The sequence below is a fragment of the Dermacentor albipictus genome, chromosome 1 (assembly GCF_038994185.2).
Source record: "Dermacentor albipictus isolate Rhodes 1998 colony chromosome 1, USDA_Dalb.pri_finalv2, whole genome shotgun sequence".
Classification (NCBI taxonomy): Eukaryota; Metazoa; Arthropoda; class Arachnida; order Ixodida; family Ixodidae; genus Dermacentor; species Dermacentor albipictus.
In genome coordinates, this window is record NC_091821.1 from 405688200 (window position 1) to 405710033 (window position 21834).

The 21834-nt window shown below is 45.0% G+C and overlaps 2 protein-coding genes across 2 annotated transcripts in view; one reads left to right on the forward strand and one right to left on the reverse strand.

Moving 5' to 3' along the window:
• The window catches only part of LOC135903541 (uncharacterized), a 267224-nt gene that overhangs the window by 31256 nt on the left and 214134 nt on the right, over positions 1–21834 (reverse strand). The gene's annotated exons all lie outside the window — the stretch shown is intronic.
• The window catches only part of LOC139054690 (endochitinase-like), a 36440-nt gene continuing 34992 nt past the window's right edge, over positions 20387–21834 (forward strand). The window contains exon 1 of the mRNA XM_070532137.1: positions 20387–20408. The gene's annotated coding sequence lies outside the window, so the exon portion shown is untranslated. The remainder of the gene's footprint in view (positions 20409–21834) is intronic.

Consider the following 21834-nt stretch of genomic DNA (forward strand, 5'->3'; position numbering starts at 1 on the left):
ACTTAAAGATGGAGGTGGAGACTTAAAGGAACCTCTCCCAGCTTGTCCTCCTAGCTTGCCGTCGCGTCGGCGTTCCTTGTGATCTAATGGGCTTGAATTCGATCATATTTTCAGCTATTGCGAATTGAAGGAGTTTGCCCCATGCTTTATTTTATTTCTTGCGGGCCTGCTTTCAGTCTTCATTCCACCAAGGGACTCGTCATTTGCACGTGCTACCATTGTTTCTGGAATGCATTTATCTCGTGCTTCAATAATAAAAGCGGTAAAATGTGCTACTGCATCGTCTATAGTAAATTCATTGATAATATCTCATGATAAAAAAAGTGGATTGTTTAAGAAGTTTCCAATAGGCGGAGCATAGTTTCCACCTTGGGACATGCGAAGAAGAGTCATGCTGTGTTACTAAGTTTACAGTTACTGGAAAGTGATCACTCCCGAATGAATGTTTTATTACATTCCGTTCTAAGTCGGCAAAAAGGGAAGAAGTGTCAATCAATAGGTCTACTGACGGATACGAATTCTGATGAAGATTATAAGAGGTTGGCTCCTTCTTATTGAGGAGGTACGCACCGGAGTTTACACGAAAGTTTTCAATGAATCGACCTCCCGTGTCGTACCACAGCTCTCTCCACATCGTGTTCTAGGCAATAAAATCACCCACGAGTGTGTAGGGGTCCGGAAGCTGATCGATGAGGTCATATAAATCGGTTTTTGTTAGATGATAGTTGGGGGTATGTATATAGAACATACAGTGTCCACTTTATTAAAAAGGATTGCCCTAACTGAGACTGCCTCAAGGGGAGGGGATTATGGAGGGTGACATGTTGACAAGGTACACACTTGTCTGCGACTATTGCTACAACACCGGAGGTATTAACCTCGTCACGGTCTTTTCGGAAGGTGCTGCATTGACGAAGAAAGTTCGTGTTTATATGTTGCAGATGTGCCTCTTGAACACGCGGAAACTTTGGTTTATGTTTGTGTGGCAGTTTAGTAATATCTTAGAGGTTATGAAGAAGTCCCCTAACATTCCATTGTTGTATTTGTGTCTCCTTAATGAGAAAGGAGTTTGTGCTGTGCGTTTATGAGGCGAAGATCAGCTCACGGGGTCCTTTCCAGGCACCGTAACGCAAATTTTGTCTTATTTGGAGCTGTCGAAAAAAATCCTGCCGCTCCTTAGGCGCTGGCTGCGGTGTCTGAATAGGTGTTGTGTACATCACCTCTTGCGGGGCGCTGGACACGCGCTCTTGTCTGCGTTGTGCTTGACGCGAAGGCCTCGATACGTCGGACGAGACCTTTGAGGCCACCAACCTGGAGGTCGACGGGCCCTCCTTAACGAACGATTAAACAGCGCTGGCTGCTTTCACTAAGGAGGCTGGTAGCACAGCCACAGCCACACTCTGTGGGCCGGACCAATGCCGGATTCTCCTGCGACGTTGCCCCCTTGAGGTATGGAAAACATAAACGCGTTTTTGTGCTTCTTGAAATGATGTTTTCTTTGATTTTTAATGCAGTTATACTTTCTACTTTTTTTCTGCTTTCGCAGGATCGGGAATATCCGGGGTGGTCGCTTTCGAAATTCACACTGTGAGATGTGCCACAAGAGTTATCGGAAGTGTGGCTTTGTCATATTTTGCGCAGGTGAGTGCGAGCTTTGGCCGTACTTCTGACACTTGAAACACCGACGAAAGTTGGGAATGCAAGGTCTTCCACGTATTTTAGCATAACTTACCTCGAGGGTCTCTGGTAGCACACTAGAGGCAAATGTAATGGCCAGATGTTTTGTTGGAATTTCGTTGTTGTCTGGCGTGATTTTGAATTTTACCTCAATGACATTCTGGTCCTGCTAGCCTTCGAATAGTTCTGCTTCGGTTAGTTCTAACAAGTCCGAATGTGATACCACGACTCCGACTGTGTTCAGAGAATGATGTGGGGCCACTGTTATTTGGATGTCAGCGAATCTGTCAGATTTGCAAGCTTTTCATACTGCTGCTTGTTACGAATCTCGCAGAAGAGGTCGCCGCTTGCCATCTTGCTCACTTTATAGCCTAGTCCAATGGTTTTTATCATTGATTTAGAAACAAGGAGTGATAATACAACTCTTACTGATTTTTCAAGTTTATTGCTTTGGATAACGTGGTATAGGGGAAGCGATAATTTGTGTGGCACAAAAAAGTTCAGGGAGACTTTGGTGCATACGCGCTCTGCAGCGGTATGATCAGGTAGCACAGAAAATGTCGCTCTATGCATGTTGGATGCATGGAGCGACATGCAGTAATGGCAGCTACCCTATGCAGTAATGGCAGTAATGCCGTAAAGGTGCAGTAATGACAGCTACTCACCACGGAGCCCAACAAGGGGACGCTGCAAGTTTGACAGAGCAATTACTTGCAGACGCCAGCTGTGCATCGGTGTTATAATCCAATGCGTTATACTCAAGGTTGCATATACCTGTCGCGAACATTGGTCGCGTGTCACTGATCTCGAGGGCGCACGGATGTTGGGAGAGATGGAGTCGGGAGACGCGGAGCAGCACAGAGAACAAATTTTAATTTACCCACACTCAAAAACTCAAAACAAAACTCGTGTGACTAAAACACCATGAAGAGACGCCAGAACCTAAGCAACCTACTTAACAGTGACTAAACACGTCCTTATTGCCGGCCATGTTAGTCCTTAGCGCTTTCTACGTGAAAGTCCGGCAACCCTACCCTAACGACAAAAAGGAGCTTCCTTACAGCCTTTTGTCGTCGCCTGTATCCTCCGAGTCCGTTGCCTGTCATATCTTCCTCATCGCCGACGCCGTAGACGTTGCTGCCTTGATGTCGGCCAATCCACCTGTCCGTATTTTCATGCCGGTGTCCGGAACTCCGTCGGTGACGCGGCACTCCGGCCTCACTGGATAGGCCTAACGCCGGTTTCCGCCGTTACTTCTTCGAGTGCCGACGAAATGCCCCGGGGACTATAGTACGTGCCGGTCCGCCTCTGATGGGGGATCCTTCCTGGAGTGTCCGACACCACCGCGAGAGGCTGCTGCAGGTCCACGGAGCCTCGCTCGAACGTCTCCGAGGTCGATGGTTACACCCTGGACCGTCAGCGTCACGGGCTTTACCGAACCTGCATGGCTCCCGGCGCCAGTGCGATGCTTACGCTCCAACCTTCTTGGCCCAGAGCTACGTCGATAATGCCAGATCAGCGCCACTTCTCTCCCGATCATAGCTCGGGTCACGCAGCTTGAGGACTCGTGCCATTCGGACCAATTCGCGCACATCGTCCTCTTCCTTTCCTTTTGCGCCGCATACCTCTTACATATGACGGTTAACCCAAGCCGCCTGGGAGAGACAAAAGAATTAGGAAGAGGGGAGATGACAGTACAGAAAACGTAAGTTCATAGGAAAGCAAAATATTAAGGAGAGGGACAGGAAAAGTCGACCACCGATTTCCTCAGAAAGGGCTACTCTGCGGGTACCATCTACGTGAAGCCGAGGCCAAATGGGTGTGTTGCCTCCGACAAGTGGTCGTAAAGGTCTAACACCTGGAATCGACTCAACCCCTTAGTATCCCCTTTTCTCTGGCCACGGTGAAGCAACGTACGAGCCCTCGAGCCCTCGTGAAGCCTCATGTCAAGCCTCATGTCACGTCTCTTTCTGCGCATGTAAATGTTACACTATCTAAGAGCCTATCGTCTAACCTTTCACGGTTAACTTCCTTTGAGGCTTCAAAAGCGTTGTCTGAATGATACCTGAAAAACAGAAAGGAACGCAGACAGGAAATAATACGATGAAAAATATGAGTCCCGGCATATTGCTGAGAATGTGTGTGCTTCCGCAAAGAAGATCTAATGTCAACGCAGGTCGAGTTGGATTATAGAAATGAAAGTGAAAGGAGGGCATTTGGGTGGTATCACGCAACTTAACAGCCATACTGACAAAAGGCTGCATAAGTTTTTTTTTTTGTCAATTGCCCCCACTGTTATTTCCATTTCAGGATTATTTAGGCTTGTTATCTATTATTATTTTTGAAGGCAATTTACTATGATTTTCCTTCTCTACTTTCCCTAATTTTACTGTTCACGCGTGTCTTTTAGGCTGTGCTCAATTCCACCAGCAGATTTATTCACTCTGTTTGTCAGTTTCACAATCGCCTCTAACATAACAGCGCGTGAACGACCCCTGTGCGGTCTGCCACTGAAGTGAAGAACTCTGTGTGGAAGGAGACCAAATTAACGTTAACACAACTGACTAGATTTATTTTTGGGGTTTTAATGGACAGGAACAGCAAAATTGATATTATTATTATTAGGCACAAAATATATTCTCGCTTCTGTACGGCAGATATCTTGGAAACAGGTCAATCGCCGACAGACGGGCATGTGTAATGTGGACACATTCAAACTCCCTGAAAGATTTCATGCCAAACGCCCACTTTCTGGCAGCAGACGACTGTGTGATTCCACTTCCGTAGTTCCAGATGCCTAGTTACCTAATTTGGCGTCAAAGGCGTTCACTGAAGAGCGGCACACACCTACTGGCATATGGCCAGTGGACCAAATTGGCATCAAATAGGTTCGTCGAAGACCAGCACAAACCGAGTGACACATACCCAGAGCTCCAAGTCTGCGTTTCTTCGAACAGTGGTACCTGCCCAGCCCCGCATCTACAGTGACACATGTCGGGGTGGAAGAGGTTCGTTGAATAGCGGCACGTATGTACACTCTGCCACATGCTCAGTGACCCAAGTAGGTCCCATAGTTGGTTTCGAGCCCTGTTACTTCAGCACAGAGGCGCGATGCGCTACCCATTCGACCACGGGCTACCCAGTGTCGCAGGTAGGTGGGAAAATGGTTAGATACAAACATAAATTGATACCCCCCGCCCCTCCGCACGTTCATACATAAGATAATTTGTCTCCGGGAAGTGTGTAAAACACACTAAGAACTACCCGCCGTGGTTGCTCAGTGGCTATGGTGTTAGGCTGCTGAGCACGAGGTCGCGGGATCGAATCCCGGCCACGGCGGCCGCATTTCGATGGGGGCGAAATGCGAAAACACCCGTGTACTTAGATTTAGGTGCACGTTAAAGAACCCCAGGTGGTCGAAATTTCCGGAGTCCCCCACTACGGCGTGCCTCATAATCAGAAAGTGGTTTTGGCACGTAAAACCCCATAATTTAATTAATTTTTTTTTAACACTAAGAACTCTAGCGCAATAAAAAATTAAGGGGTTTTAGGTTCGAAACCACGATATCATTACTACGCATGACGTTGTGGGGGAGCTCCGGAATACTCTTAAGCCCTTCGGGCTCTTTAAGATACACCCAATGCTTGGTAAAAGAGCGTATCTGCATTCTGACCCTATCAAAAGGTGGTCGCGGCAGCCGGGATACAAACCACGACTTCGAGCTCGACAGTGAAATGTCATAGACACTGGGTTACCGCTGCAGGTTGGGAAAAGGTTATTATCTACTCGTTATGCAACCTTTCGTCAGCAGCTCTTGCACGCCCCACCCTTCTGTCTTATAAAAGCTTAATTGGCTGGCTTTACATAGAAATCCATCCATGGAGTCTATCAAGGCTCCACTCCTAAAACAAATTGATGATGGAATGTCTAATCTGTTTTTTATCTGTTCTATTATTAGCACCTGCTTTCGCGAGAACCGTTCCAACGTTCTATAATACTCTGTAGTAGAGATACCTTGTTTTACAGTAGTTGTGCCATGCGATAGTGGCCGCGGTGGAAATCAGTCACGGCGTGATAATCACTATGAATTTCACTGATATTCAGTAGCAAGACGATAAATTAATTGCTTTATGTCACATGTTTCCAATGTCCTTTTCATTGAAACTGTCACCAGTGTTGTTACCGTTGTATCAAAAATTTGTCATGAAATGTAAGTTCATTTCGCTTCTTGAAAATGTGCAGCAGGTGAACCTGCATTATTTTATTCCTTCATTATGGGAGGACACTTAAATTGTTTGCCACCTTTTTTAGATTGCATTAACACTCAGTACGACAAAGCAGCCATGGTGTAATTTTGCTTCCATACACACTAACTATTTCAGACCACGACGCCGGAATGGCTATATAACTTCGCATCTCAATGACTGCTGTTTCAAAGCAATAAATAGACGAAAGAAGCTTTCGAGGTTCAATAGGCGTAAGAAATATTAACAGAAACACTCTACCTTGACATCCAGCGTTTCTTTTTTGCGTGTGTGTGTGTATGTGTGTGAAACTTTTCAAACCCGCACACATGTCTTCTACAGAAACATCGCCTATAGGGCACAAGAGTGTGAGTAAAGTCGTTGGCTTGTATTTCAGTGCGGAGTGTGCCGTCGAAAGCGCCCCCACATTCGACACTTGCTTTGTTCAGCAATCAGAGTATGCGACTGCACACACTGGCGTACCGCACACCTAGGCCCGCGCAAGAGACGTGACCTGGTTATGAGTCCGAGCAAAGAGACACGCCTCGAAGTGCACTTCCTATTTGATCTTCGCCTTCCCTCGATCCTGTATACGCACTTGGAGAGCACCTGTGTACACAGCGTCAAGCGTTTCCTGCGTTTCGTATTCGACAAGACGACTTCTGGTGAACAATAGGCGTTTCCTTGGTTCGCAATGTGCGTCGCACACACAGGGCGCTTTATGTTGCACTGGCCGAATGTTAAAATAGTAACTGGTCGCATTGCCGAATGATTTGCGGGTGTGTACGTACTGTTAAAGAATGCGTAAATATATGTGCGAAATAATGTGTATGTTTTTCCCCATACACTTTAGGTAGGCATCGTAACCTTGAGTACCTATACTCAACTGGCCAAAAAGAATTTAATTCAGCACAACATTTCTCGTACCTTGGAACAACACATATCACTGCAAATCAATTTGTTAGGTCATGCCATTTTCTACAAGCATTCTCGTAATTTTTTCCTCTGGAGTGTGTGCTTACGTTGCCACATCTTTTTGTTCATTCTTGTGCTGAGACAATTCAAGCATTTCTAACATCCACTTCTATGCCAAATACATACAACTTGTGAAGTTTTCGTCCTTGAACTTTTGGATGTTTTCGCATGAGCGCGCATTGACCGCAGCGAGAAGGCCAGAGTGCTACACTCCCAACTAACATCTTCATATCGACAGCACATGCACTTGTAATGGCGGTAGTCGTAGGCGTTAACTCCTGGATTACGCACGCGTATAGTGTCAGCAGTAGTTCTGCGGAAATCCGCAAGGTGGAGAGAAGCAATGAATAAAGGGAAAATTGGACATCCACCTACTACGTCTACTACTACTACGTCAAACTCTTGCCTTTGCTTCGTGTTGTCGACGAATTCGACTTCGCCCTGCCATCTGCTAGCCGCCTGGTTAGCTCAGATGGTAGAGCGGCTGCCCCGGAAAGGCGGTGGTCCCGGGTTCGAGTCCCGGACCAGGACGAATTTTTCTTCAACTATGAGGCTTTTCTTTCGAGGAACCCGTATGGGTTTCCTTTGTAGCAATTGCTACGAACAGGTGGATGTCCAATTTTCCCTTTATTCATTGCTTCTCTCCACCTTGCGGATTTCCGCAGAACTACTACGTCAAACTCTTGCCTTTGCTTCGTGTTGTCGACGAATTCGACTTCGCCCTGCCATCTGCTAGCCGCCTGGTTAGCTCAGATGGTAGAGCGGCTGCCCCGGAAAGGCGGTGGTCCCGGGTTCGAGTCCCGGACCAGGACGAATTTTTCTTCAACTATGAGGCTTTTCTTTCGAGGGACCCTTATGGGTTTCCTTTGTAGCAATTGCTACGAACAGGTGGATGTCCTATTTTCCCTTTATTCAGCGTATAGTGTCAGCACGCAATACTAATAAACAGCGGAAGAGGTTGCGATTGCGCTTGCGCTTACCGACCCCCTCTGCGAGGTACTTCTTAGCGACTCACAACCTGCAATTCGCAACTACGCGCGGATGCGCATTTCCTCCGAAGCTCTCCGGATCCTAAGGAAAGCTGGTCGACAGCACTTCGAAAGCACCACAATCAGGTGGTTCCCAGCGCACGTCGCCACTCCCACCGACGAGGGCCACCATAACTTGAACGAGGTAGCAAACCACTCGGTGCGAGGATTTCCTCCGCGCACAGTCGGAGAACCCCTAGAGCTTCGAGTTTGGACCTCCTGGTGCAAAACATGCGAGAATGCTTACTGAAATACAACGACATCACCAAGCACTACCAGTTAGTCAGGTGGATATTGCGCCCACCTCACCACCAACTGAAACGTCGCCAGGCAGTCGTCTGGCGACAACTGCTGACACACACTTTTTCCAGTCCGGTGCGATGGCGGCATATTTTCCTCGCCCAATAACAGAGTGCTTTTTGCAAGTTATGTCAGGCAACTAGAGTGGCGCTCTCGCACATGTTGTGGGAGTGCCCTGTTATGGAAGCTAAAATGGCAGTAGCTACGGAGGTTCTTGCATCGAAGTGAGCCGCCGCTCTGCGCAGCTCCAACCTCAAGACACAAAAGTGGGCAGTCCAACGGGCACGAGATGGGGTGACGAGGCAACGGCTGGAAGTTCCCTCATGGGAGACCTAATCCCGGGTCGTTAACCTTAGCAGGATTTTTAATAAAGCTGTTTCCATCTAATCATGACGAAATGCACTTGCCAATTTGGATCCCGGGTCAAAAGGGCAGGTTTAAAGATCACGGCATAAAATTGCCTATCCATTCTAATACAGGGTTAGTGAGATGATACACTGTTCACCTTATCTATTTGTGAAAAATGGTTGTAAGAACTCTCCCGCAGTCATGCTGCGAGTCATTTTGAAAACATTACCTTCTGGTGGTGGCTGGTTGCTACCTAGTAAAAAAAATGAGAGTAAGCAGTGGCGATTGCTATTGTAGACGTCTCTAGCGAAGGCACTACTACTGCACATGATCTCCTAATTGTGATCAGCAGCATCTACTACTAGCCTGGCGCTCTTTAGTAATACTTGGAAATTGCTCACACATTCATTCATTCATTCATTCATTCATTCATTCATTCATTCATTCATTCATTCATTCACCAGTATCCGCTGGAGCGTTTGCGCTACCTTCGAATATTATCAAGAGTGATAGGGCTTCGTAATATTTATTCACACTTTTTCGAGCTTCTTGTGCACAACAATAACGAAAATGACATATATAAAGGCACAAAAGTTAGACGATAATCCAACAGATACATTTGAACTTTGAAGGGTCTGATAACACCCCAACCTCATGACATGATTGCTTAGCGCCTTTCTAAAATGTTTCGTAAGAATCTCTAGCACTCATCATCAAGAAAATTTCAACCTTATCATCAAAGGCGGAGTTTCAAACATGAAACTCCGATAAACAAGTCCCAGTACTTTTTGTATTGAATTAGCTACCCAATTTGTACACAGTTGAATTGTCGCATTGTCTGTCTTACTTCAAAACGATCTAGTACCGCAGTTCTGGTCGCAGGTCAATATTAGATGACGAAATTTTGTACCGCCTTATTACCCACACACGGTGGAGCTAATAACAGTAAGAGGAAACTAGATTTGATGTAGAAGTCAAAAATAGATACCAGTTATCTGGAACAAAAGAAACATTATGAAGTTTCACCATCTATGTCCCAAAATAGGTTAGTTTTTGTCAAAGTACATAAATTACAGCATTATCGAGTTGTAACGAAGCAGATGGCGAAAAAAAAACATGTTTTTACCAGTTTGTGCTCATGGTTGTTAAACAATGTTTTAATTGGCACACCGTGGGCAACATGATACATAGGAAGAGTAAACGATGGCACCTATCTGCTGGAAAAGAACACCTACACTGGTTCATATGCAGGATAGATTTCATGAACCATTTCTTTATCTTAATTCTATCACGCACCTGCAAGCTGATTTCATTCCATTGGGTGTTTGAAAATTTTCTATCCATGTTGTGAGTTTCATAGTTGTTCTCAACGTTAAGTTTCCGTTGCCGTTCAGTGAAATGGCGGACTTAATTTTAGACAATTTTTGGGAAAACAGAAGAGAACTTCATTTATTGATGACCTTCTGACCAATCTTTAAAGGCAGCTTTAGATCTGAGCTTTGAGTTTTCAGATGGTAATGTTTGATATGCCCACTCTCCTCTTAGAAAAAGCTAGCTTTCACCTGATGACTCGGCACAATAGAACACTGGTAAGCATATCACACTGTCCTTGCTCTGCCTACAATTAATGCTGCGCAAGTCAGGCACACACTTACACAGGCAAGATTTACCAATCATGACAGCAAAATTCTAAGTGCTCACTTCCCTCTGTCAATCTTCAAAGCAGTGCTTGATTGCATGTTACAGAAGCCAAGAACCAGTTGGGAAACCAGGAGGCTAGTAAACAACAGGCGGTGCCTTATGAACACCCAGTGAGCCGTAGAAGAACGCGGCTCTGTCATGTAAGGGGTCCCTGTTTTTTCTATTATCCAAACATGTTGGTTACGTTGTGCCATTCGATGGATTGTATAAAACAGCGAAAGTCCTTGAAAGAAACACTCGCACCACTAAGACGTGATATATTATCTACAGTGATATAAATAGTTCATGAAACTTCTGTAAACAGTGGCAAGTCTTCTCGACGCACCAATACGACGCGCTGATAGAATACGAAAATGATGGGGAGCACTTTAATGTTTAAAAGAAGGTGCTTGGCGCAAAATCCTCAGCAAAACCAGAGACCGAAATGTGAGGCAACTGACGCAAGAACATTATACAGATATTGATTTAATTGACTTCGCGGTACATTACATTTGCTATATTCTTGAAGAAGTAGTTTGAAAAGACTAACTTGAAAAGACTAACAGTGATTCAGGATTTCGTCGAGGTATGTAATGTGCAGGCATGGCAGGCGTCTGTGCTTGATATCGGGAGCAGTCTCATCAAAAGTTGACAGCTCGGTCCTGTCTGTCTGTAACCTACCTGTCTGTCTCTAATCTGTATCCGTTTCACGATGCTCACGCTGCATCAACACTGACGCTTGCTGACCATGCTGTTCGGTTACAGTTTCTTCTCGGCATTTCCTCTTTAACCGAGGGAGGGGCGGCAACGAAAGAAGTCGGTGGCCTAAATCGTGGCTTGTGAAGGAGCTTGCTACGACGCCCCTTGGTGCAATTGCGGCATAGCAGTTTTCGTTGACAGCAAGAACGCATCTTCCGCTGCCCAGCCCGTCAAATTTACTCTGCCAATACCTCGCGACTTGTCGGCTCGTCGCTCGAGGCCGAAGGTTCGGAAAATACGGATGGACACTCTCCTTCCGCAAGAGTACCCTCGCTGGCGCCGTCGCTAAAGGGCTGCCAATTAAAATTCAGCGCGCGGCGCATTCGGTATCGGGTTGCTCGTTGAGTGCTGAAGAGATTGAGCAGGCGAAACAGTGCGCGGTCGACGAAGTGACCACGCAAAGCGATTCGAGAAGATGCGCAATCAGCGGGCGGGGTCACTCTGACGTCTTATCGCTGGCCTAAAGTTTCGAGCTGCGACGAGGTGCCGTCCGAGTACACGCGTGCGCACGCGATCCGTGGTCGTCGCCCGTTTCTTGCCCTCGAGTCCGAAGTATCCTCTTTCTGCGAAAAAGAGCCGTTCAGTGTCCTCAGCGTGATGCAACACGTAGAGAATTGGCTACAGTGCCTCTCGCAAACCTGATAAACACGTTCTCGTGGAATAACGAGCAGGCGACGCTCCCCTTCCTGCTTTGCTCTTAGATATGACAGATTGCTTGGCTTTTCCTTCATTCGGTCGTTTCACTTGGTTTGGCCATTCTGATTCCTGCCAGCCACTAAAAATGCATTCGGTTCAATACACCGTGGTTGTGAAAGTCTCCTTGATCGCAGTGCAATTCTCAACGACGTCCACCTTTTCACCTTCTCCTCTCTAAAACAGCAGAGAAACAAGGAATCGTTAAACTGACGCTAATGGTACGTACTTCTCTCTTAAATCAAATTTACGACTGCGCTGAGGCAGTTTTCATTATAATTTCGATATTTGGCTAGTTGAGGTGAATTTATTGCATAGACGAAAGCAATCTCCAAATTCCAAAAAGATATCATGACAAGGCACTCTGACTCGGTCCTACAAAAGGTTCGAGTGCAGCCACACTTCTGCCAGAGTGGTCCGTGAATTTCTCTGAGGGCAGTGACGCAGCACGTGAGCTATGGCTCGCTCGTTGGAGGCGCGATCCACCACGCGGCCCTTCTCAAAGTGATCTGCTTCACAGGCCACTTTTTTATTCATACGTGAGAAGTTTGATGATGGCTAACCCAAATCTTAAAACACAATTTTTACCAAAACAATAAAGAATATCGGCTATGAAGTATGCAGTGGGCATCGATTTAGGTTCTCCATTTCGTATATGTACGAATGAGTGGTTACGATAAACCTCAGTTGCCAGTAAGCCCTATGTCGTGTGTATCTTCGTCAGGCTGTTATGGCGCACTCCCGCCTTTACCCAGTCTCCAACTTGTTTTATCTTACATGAAGTATACATTCTTGAAATTTCCATTTATTTATTATTATCTGAAAAGCCACTTTTTTCCGTTATTACTAGCTGTACACTTACCATTTTTAGGTGAGAATATCTCGGAATAAATAACCCGAAATTTAATATGAACTTAGATGGCAAACAGACAGCGGATTGCAGAACACAAGCAAGCCTCATAATAAAGAACCGACAACGCTATCTCTTAAAGAAGCTACGGCTAAATCTTGGGCCTACTACGTATGAATCATAGTCGACTAGTCAACTAATTGCGTTTTTGATGACAGTTGTTCTGTTTGTTCGTATGAGAATGAAGGCGTAAAGTATAGAGTATCCGAAAGTTATTACTAGTCAGTATAAATTGGTTGTTGACGGCAAATTTAAACGATAACCATATTGCGAGTATATTCGACGCATCCAAGTCGATCTGGAGCCCTAAACGAAGGCAGTTTTCGGCATTTATGATAAAGTTAGAAGTGAGAGCTAATCATGAAGCGATTACGCTGTGTGTGCCCTGTATTCGTTTTCGTTCTCTTTGCTTCGGGTAAAACAAATAAGTCATCAAATTCATTCCGAAACATTGTTGGCGGACGGAACGGCAGCGGCTAAGTGACCATTGATTTCTCAGAAACAATCTAAGATGACGTCGTAGATTCCTTGAATTAAGGGTCACTCGCCCAGAGGCTCCTGCCTCAAGGCCAAAGATCAACGACAGCGTTCCAGGACACCACTGGCTGCCTCATCGAGAAATCTATGCCTTTATTTTCAGCTCTTTAAAGGAAAGCGAAACACAGAGTTTATAGTTCGCATTACATTTTTTTACACGCACCAACGGCTAAAAAAGCAGTGCTTCCATTGTCAAAGCCGCAGCTACGCAGGATGAGCTATACTCCAGAAGGCTATTCGCGTTTGCCTTGGCAAAGGAAGTTAAGACAAAAGGACCCCAAAATAGCTGGAAGAATCTGTTTATAACTACACAGATGTGTTCAAGTGGGAAATGTTCGTCTGGCCCGAGGCATGCGCGTGCGATTCCTCCAGAGTCCTGAGGCGAAAACAGATGTTCGCCGACGAAAGTGATCGAACACTGCTCCAGTGACGGCGAGAAAAGATTGACTCCGGCATGACATAAGGGTGCACGCCGGGCCCGAAATTGCGACCAGTCCTATTCGTGCCGGCACCACATCCCTGTAGGCACTCACGAGAGAAATTCAGCGTCGCTTCAGCGGGCTTACGGAGCGCGCCGCGCGAGATATTCAGGAAACGCTCGCCTTCCTAAGCACGACTCCCGGAGGTGCCTCCGCGTCTTGTCTGGGCAGCCGGGACAAGATTAAGACTTCACCTTACCGCCGCGGGGGGAAACTGACACCTAAAATATTCCGCCGCTCGGCATACTCTCGTACGTCGGTTCAGGAGCCACTCTTTTTGGGACTGCGCATAACTCAAGTCACGAATTCGTACTGCCGGGGTAGGAATGTAGCGCTGTAACTTCAAAATGTGAGAAACAAACAAAACACAACACTAGAAAAAACCAGTTAAGCAGCATATCGCTGTCGGCTCGGTGCTTTGACCGAATTGTTCGGAATGTGAAACACACTTATTTAGCAGTCACTTTTCGCAGCCCGGGGCCACACCACAAAGAAAAGGGCTTCGGACTACCGCGCTATTGCGACCATAACATATCTGCAGATACCAATAAATACTCTCTCTCTATCTCTGTCACACACACACACACACACACCGCTCAACGTATAGAAAAGAAAGAAGCATTGCAGGGGAAATAAGTTTACCTGTTTGTGAACAAATTTTTACACCAGGGAAAATGTCATATCATTACCAATTTCCATCTATGCTGACTTACCCTGCAATCTTCCGTGCTCGGACCCAAAAAATGTTGATATTCAGACGGGCCAAATATTATGCGTGTGCTTTAATAAAACAGCGATAATTATATGCAAATGAGACCATGTGGATGTTGCTCGGAGTCCAGTGGAGGAATCGCAAGTAATTTTAGTCCTGGACTTCTATTCAGTAAATTAAGATATGCAGTTGAAAATTTTATCATTATTTTAATTGTCATGAGATCAATAAGAAATATTCAAAATACACAGTGATCTGGAAACCCAGGCCGCGTCCGTGAACGCGCAATTGCGAAGTGCCTGTATGTTGTGCGGCCCAGTGTGGCTTGGCCATTGTTGCCGTGTGGATGTTCATAGAAAGCAACAGTTGCCTTCATCGTTGATCTATTTATGAGGAACGGCCTTCACTATGCACCCGCGGATCAACGAAGCCAATCCCCCTTGTTTTGTTTTGTTTTCACTCTTGGATATTCGTTCGGACCCGCATTGCCGAGAGGCGTTCTGATTTGATACCGAAACACTTGCCGAACCACCTTTTCCGGCGAGGTGGTCTTCAACCTGAGTGAAGCACCTTAAATAAGTGCTTACATGCTCGCGAAGTTTCGAATTATTCCTCTAAAACGACCTTACTTTGCAGTGAAACTCCCAAGATTAGCTGCGTTTACGAGCAAATGCGTCTCATGTGAAAAGTCGAAGATCCGGTACCATCATGCTCTTCGTAGAAGCTGCTAAAGCTCTATGCACGCAACTAATGAACATTGTGGTTTCTCTGTTGGCGTTGGTTTCCCGCTTCGAGCATGTGAAATGCAATTGTGCGAGTCAGGTCGTACATATATGTCCCGTAAAAATGGCGGACTAGCCAGATTGTAACTTTCTTAGAGTACAAACTCCTTCTTTCGTTTAGTCAGCATATTTTTATTAAAAAAAATTACTCCTCTGCAACTTAGCTCCCCACATTTAGAGATAATCTGTTTTAAGGTATTGGCCACTCATCCTTCATTGACTGCCTATTCATTGATTTTTCCAAATCATTAGACGCTGTTTGTCACAAATTACTACTTTTAAAGCTAAGTTTTCCTAATGTGAAGGGCAACAAAGTAAAATGGATTGAAAGTTTCTTGTCTAACCGCATGCAGTTTCTTACCGCTAACAATTGCAATTCACCTGTGTCTCTTGTAACTTCCGGCATTCTACAGGCTTCAGTTTTCTGACCCCATTATTGTTTATATACATTATTATAACAATTTATCTGATATCATTTCCTTCGTAATAAAGTTATTTGCAGGCGACGGCGTAATTTACCCCGAAATTCTAAGAGCTGCTGACTTAGAGCTGCTGACGTAAAACCTTAAACTTTCTAGTACTGGGTTTGCACACCGAAAATTATACAGTAGAATGAAAGAACCCAAGCAGAGCGTGGAGTTAAGGTTACGCAAGGACGCTTGGGTGCGCTATTTCTAAAACTCCTTAATATTACAAAGCTGTAAAAAAAGAACAGTTGCAACTTTTTTACAGGCACACACACACACACACAAACACACACACACACACACACACACACACACGTGCGCACACTCACACGCACGGGGGATTTGCATCGTCACAGCCCCTTTCCCCCCCTCCTATAGCCGTATTTGAAAGCACAGCAACGCGGTCCGTTTTCATGCTCCAGAGAATTTAGATGACGAATGATGGGACCAAACCTTAGATTTTCCGATACTAGAAAGCGAGAAAGAAAAGAAAACAAAAGGTGAAAGGCAGAAAGAATACGTGCCAGTATTTCCCCAAAAGTCTACATCTACCAGATGAAGTGTCAAGTTGGCTACTCTGCACAGGGGTAAGGGCAAGATAGATGAGCAGAACGGAGTAGATGAAAACACGATAACCCTAATAAAAAGACGCATCTGTTCGTACAATACGTTTTCCAGTTAGACCCGTTGATCTTAAAACGCCAACTAGCGCTTTTAAAGCAGTTTGGGCCGACGTCAGATGGGACCAGGATCCAAATATTCTGGCTTCTATAAGGAGACGGTTGTCAATCTGGTCGAGCGTGGAGCTGATGACTTTCTTTCTTTATTGAAACGACAACAATCGCATTGAATGTGTGCTATAGCGTCTCTGCACCAACAAACTTCACTTTCCGAACTTGTGGTCACTGCAGTGAATTGGGAGTAGGCATTGGTAAATACTACTCAAGCCATAGACGACAAATGTCCCTCGGTGTAAACATGTAAGCGATCACTGCCGATTTTGTGTATCATCAGTGTTGCTGCTTGCTTCGATGCTGCTGACTTAATTTGTGCCTTCTTCTTAATACCTGAAATGGTAAAGGTGAATGCAGAGACCACAGTGACAACGAAGGCCATGCTGCATTGAACTAATTCGATGTAAACAATGTTCCGTGAGTTGTAAGGAGGAGGTTAATATTCGTATGTGGTCTAGGACGCTATAACGTAAAGCAATTCTGTACTTTTCTATTCCAATTCTGCGATCAGATCTCCACTATTGGTCAAAAAATTTTCGGGCCACTACCCAATGTGCCTGTCTGTCATGCGATGACACGAAAACTGCGAAGACGACCCATCTGACATGATATGTGCACACTGGTCATGCGTAACTACGCTGAACAAAAGAAAAATAATCGTTTATGATTCGACGCTTTATTTACCGCAAGCAAGAAAAGGCGGCATTTGATGAATTGCTATTGGTCAAATGTTTTCGGGTTAAGCCCACTATACATGTCTGCCACGTGACGTCACAAAGCCACGAAAAGTCACCATGTAAATGTGACGTGTGCGCGTTAATGAAGCATTAATATGCCAAACAAAACTGAACGTTTTTCTGGATAGCCGGAGACTGCCCTGTTCCAAAAGAAATAGAAGATACCACCGATCGCTGTGGCATTGGCACCTCAGAGATGCCGAGAAGCATGCATTTATTTGCGTATAATATAATATTTTGCGGAAAATTATACTATTGAGACCTTTCGGCACGTATACGACATCACTCTGCCAGCTCTACTTTGCTGAGAATCCGTTTCAACAGCATTTATAACTTTCCGTTGAGCGCAGCCGCGATTTTCAACCAGCCACTGCAAGCTAAGAAAGGAGAAGCGAACCAATCGCAGACGCCGGCACCACCCTCCTCATTCGGCTATCTACTTTCACTGCGCTTGTTCGGCCCCCTCGAAACTCACTCCACTCGAGCGCGCTCCTCACCTCTTCTCAGCCAATTAGGTAAGAAAAACTCCCCAATGCAGGCAATGCTACTCGCATTGAAAGCAAGAGAAAGGAACATTCTAATGAACGAGAAGCGCGTTTTAGTGGGCTTTTCAAACAAGCTGTGGGTTACCGCCTGGTGCTTGCGTCAGTGGTTACGTAAATGTTACGTCAAGAAATTGTAATAACAACAGACTCAACAGTTCAGATATTTCTCCTATCACAGCACTAAATTTTGGAAACGTACGTTGTCATCAGTCAGCGACGCACCTGGCCTCCCCGAACGCTCATTGTCACGCAAGTCTTATGGCCTTTTGCGAACTCACAACCCCACTACTTCATTCTTCTCAAACCGAGACACTATTCTCCACACGTGGGCTCCATTTCCCCGTGAATTTCTTGTTCTTGTTCCCTACTGAAATGGCGCAACCCGCTCTGGAGGATTCGCCAGGAATCGGGTGGTGAGGAAACCATTATCACGTTTATAATTAAATTAAGGTGAAATGGTATAGGTATCTTGCAGAGGGGATTTAAAGTGTCTGCTGTTACAGATATGAATAATCAATTATCTAATTACACAAAGAATTTTGTGAGCATAATAAGTATTAAGAATAATTCTAGCACGTAATTCTTGTCTCACGCAGACATATGCAGAGGGCTTCACAAATGTTCCTGTGGCTGTAACCTAGTATGGTAGCCCCAAAGGAAAGAATTACAGGGAGAGGCGAATTCAAGCGAAGCTTTTGGGAGGGTTATTCTAAAAATATTTTTCGTTCAATTATGAAACGCTGTCAAAAAGAAGTGTTGCAGAGATTCACTCTCATTGCATGAAGGGTGCTGCATCACTTCTTTTGCCTCCACCATAGTCTTATAATCGTTAATTAGTTCATTTTTCCTAGAAAAGGACCATGTGTTGTTCCAAGAAAAATTGAGATGCGGGAAATCAGATGTTGCCAACGATGACTGCGCGAAGTTATTTTCAGTAGTATATTTTCTTAATTGTGCCGCATTGATTAGAGCTGGCATAAGTAAAATGGGGATTGTAGGACCGTCGTGGAATGATACTGCAAGGGCATCTGTAAATTCGTTTAAGGCTAGACCTTTGTGGCGTGGCACCCAAACTAAACGAAGGAGACGTAAATGTCTTGGGAAGAGAATAGAAAATTTCGCCTGATTCTGACAATTTGGATTTGGTTAGTGAAGAGCAGACAGACTGGCAATCAGTTAAGATTACGGTTGATGACAGAGATGACGGTAATTTGCGTAAAGCTAAGACAATTGCCGACAATCCCACCTGAAAAATAGGCCTGAAGTCAGGTAGCTGAATGGGAAAAGACCAATTTAGATGTGGTGATGCAACGCCATCTACCTTTTCTTCACAGACGGAAACATCAGTTGCTATAACTGTCTTCATATCCAGGTATGCAAGGTGGCCTTCCAAAATGCTGTTTCGATATTGAAGGGAAGATTTTTAGCATCATTTGGAAAAATAGCATCAAATTCAATTTTAGCGCCGGGAACCGAGGAATTTAGTAAGACCACCTCGCATAGGCTAACATTTAGTCTGGCCGATGGTGTTTGCATGGAAACTTGAGGGAAACGTCAGCGATACCACTGATACTTAAAGAATGAGGCCGATTCATTAACGAAAACATATTGTGATCTCCTCTGTGGTGATGCATATATATTTATAAAAGTTTGTACTGTTAGGATACGAAATCGCATGAAAAGAGAAGGCAGGCGTGCTTGTGATATAAGATATAATTAGCGACAAATTCAGGAAGCCCAAGACAAACGTAATGCCTCTCGTCCTATTAGAATCGGAGGCCGAATTTTGTATTCAGGTCTGCCCGAAAACGAGACACAGCCAAACTCTATTATTGGTCGAACATACATGGGCAACAGATCATAATGAGGGCATGCCGACGCAACCCTGATTGATTGCTGCTAAGTCTACGCCGCATTCCTACTGCACGTGCTCCCTCGTCTTGTCTTACAAACACTGGCACATACCCACTATAGCGGGTTGACTAAGAAGCAGGGGGGTTTCCAGTATGTTTAGAATCAGAGCAAAACTTCCTTACTCGACAGAAAACGAATCACACTTCATTGGTCGTACGCCGCGGACGTGTGAAGCACAACCGCCATCTTCAACAACTGACAACAGCGCCGTGCCGCTGAGCTACCGGCAGATAAGGCCAGGCCGGTGGACAATATGTTAACTTCGCGTTTACAGCCGTATTTTGGCTAAACGAAATAGGGGCAAAGACTTCCTCATTCGCTCTCGCATTTTATTGCTCTACTTAGAGAAGTACAGATTGTAATGGTTATCAAATACTTTTTGAAGGAATCTCTGAAGCATTGTCCAAAAGAGTATAAGCGATTTGACGACTCACCCACTACTGCGCACAATTTATTTGGAAAGCAGGTGGTCAGTGAAACAGCACAGTGTACAAAATTTCTTAGGACATTCTTCTTTAGAACAAGCAAGAGTTCAATGAAGATTAATTTCGGCGCAAGTCTTACTGGCTTCCCCGTCGAATATCTCGATATCGCTTGCTGCATACCTACGCAGCTGGGCGTAAATAGATATATGAAACTTAGCAACAGTCTGGATTCCTGGTCGACATCTACACCTAAACGCACTGTCTTGCTGAAATAGGCGTGGTCACAGCCTTCACGGATGACTTAACCGGAAGAAGCGTCTTTGTCCGGCCAGTTATTCCTTATAAATGGAAATCACTAAATCTTCACACACGGATTACTTCGCCACTTGCCAGCGGCTACATACAAATTATTTCTTTAATCTTACCCCATGAAGCAAGATGCAAGCACACAACAAAAAAAGGTACATATTTTACTTTCATGGCTTTGGCAGCACCACAGCTATGACGACAAACGCTAACCTACGACGCTTGTTTGTCACGCAGGTAAAGTACCACTATTCCTTATTTAGGCCGCGACGTACTCGCTATGCTGCTTTACTGGTGGTGCCATGCCTAAACTGTTGTTACGCAATTTCTTTCGACTGTTATCGCGTTCTTCGGCAACAAATAATTTTATCCGTTTACATCGAGCTTAACCCCGGCCCTAGCACCCACAGCAATGAAGCACCAAATGCTATAGTGGAAGCACTTAATGAAATCCGCACTGGCCAAGCACCATTACTAAATGACATGAAGCCTATCAAGCAAAAACCATCTCAGATGGACAAATCCTTTGAACACAGAAAAAAACGCCTAACTAAGATAAAAGACTGTTCAGTGGTTGTCACTGTAAAAAATGAGGTCGACGAGCTCAGGACGATCGCCGAACAGAAGGCAAATAAGATTGCGTCTGTTCAGGCTAAACTTGACGATCCCGAAGATAGAGAACGAAGATCAAAACTTGTCTTCTTTGGTTTTAAAGACAGTGAAAACAAAACGTGGACTGCGTCAAAAACCCTAGTAATGCAGCGCTGCAGTACACAAGTAAACAGCCCCATTCAACATTTAGCCATAGAAAGAGCCCACAGATTAAGTCGCTTTAACAGTAACAGAAATAGACGTATATAATTGTTAACTTCGCCCGTTTTAAAGTAAAAGAGCGCGTGTTGTCGTGCGCTAAAACACTAAAAGCAACTGAATACCGAATCTCGCAAGACTATTCTCCTAACATGCTAACTGCTAGAAGGCACCTAGTTCAGTTTGCCAGAGCACAACAGAGACCCTTCAAACTGCGCCACGACAAATTACTAATCGGCAGTAGAACTTACACATACGACCATAGTCCTGGTAAGGTAGTAGCTCGATCGCCGGGTTCTTAGCATCCCACCGTCCCAATAACCGTCCCAACAACTACCTTTCATGTCTTTACACCAATATCTGCAGTATTCTTCCCAAACTTGATGCCCTCCAAAGCCAGCCAAGTATAACGTCATCGAACATCGCCATTCTTACTGAAACTTGGCTTATCCCATCCATTTAAAATGGGGAAATTCTTTCACATTTCCCAAATTTTTCTATATTGCGACGCGACAAAACCCACAAAAGGGGTGGCGGCGTACTGATATGTGCACACGAAAGTCTTCAGCAAGGGCGAAAAGTGATTCAGTACAAATCGTCACCGACATCAGCAAGGGTGGTTATGGGAGCAGCGATTGAAGCGCGACTATGTTTGGAGGAAACAAACATTGGGAAAGAAAAAAGCGTTTTTTACTTCAAGCGATACACAGATTCATTCAACGAAAATAAAATGTCTGGTCAATTTTATATATTCGGGACGAGTTAAGAAAA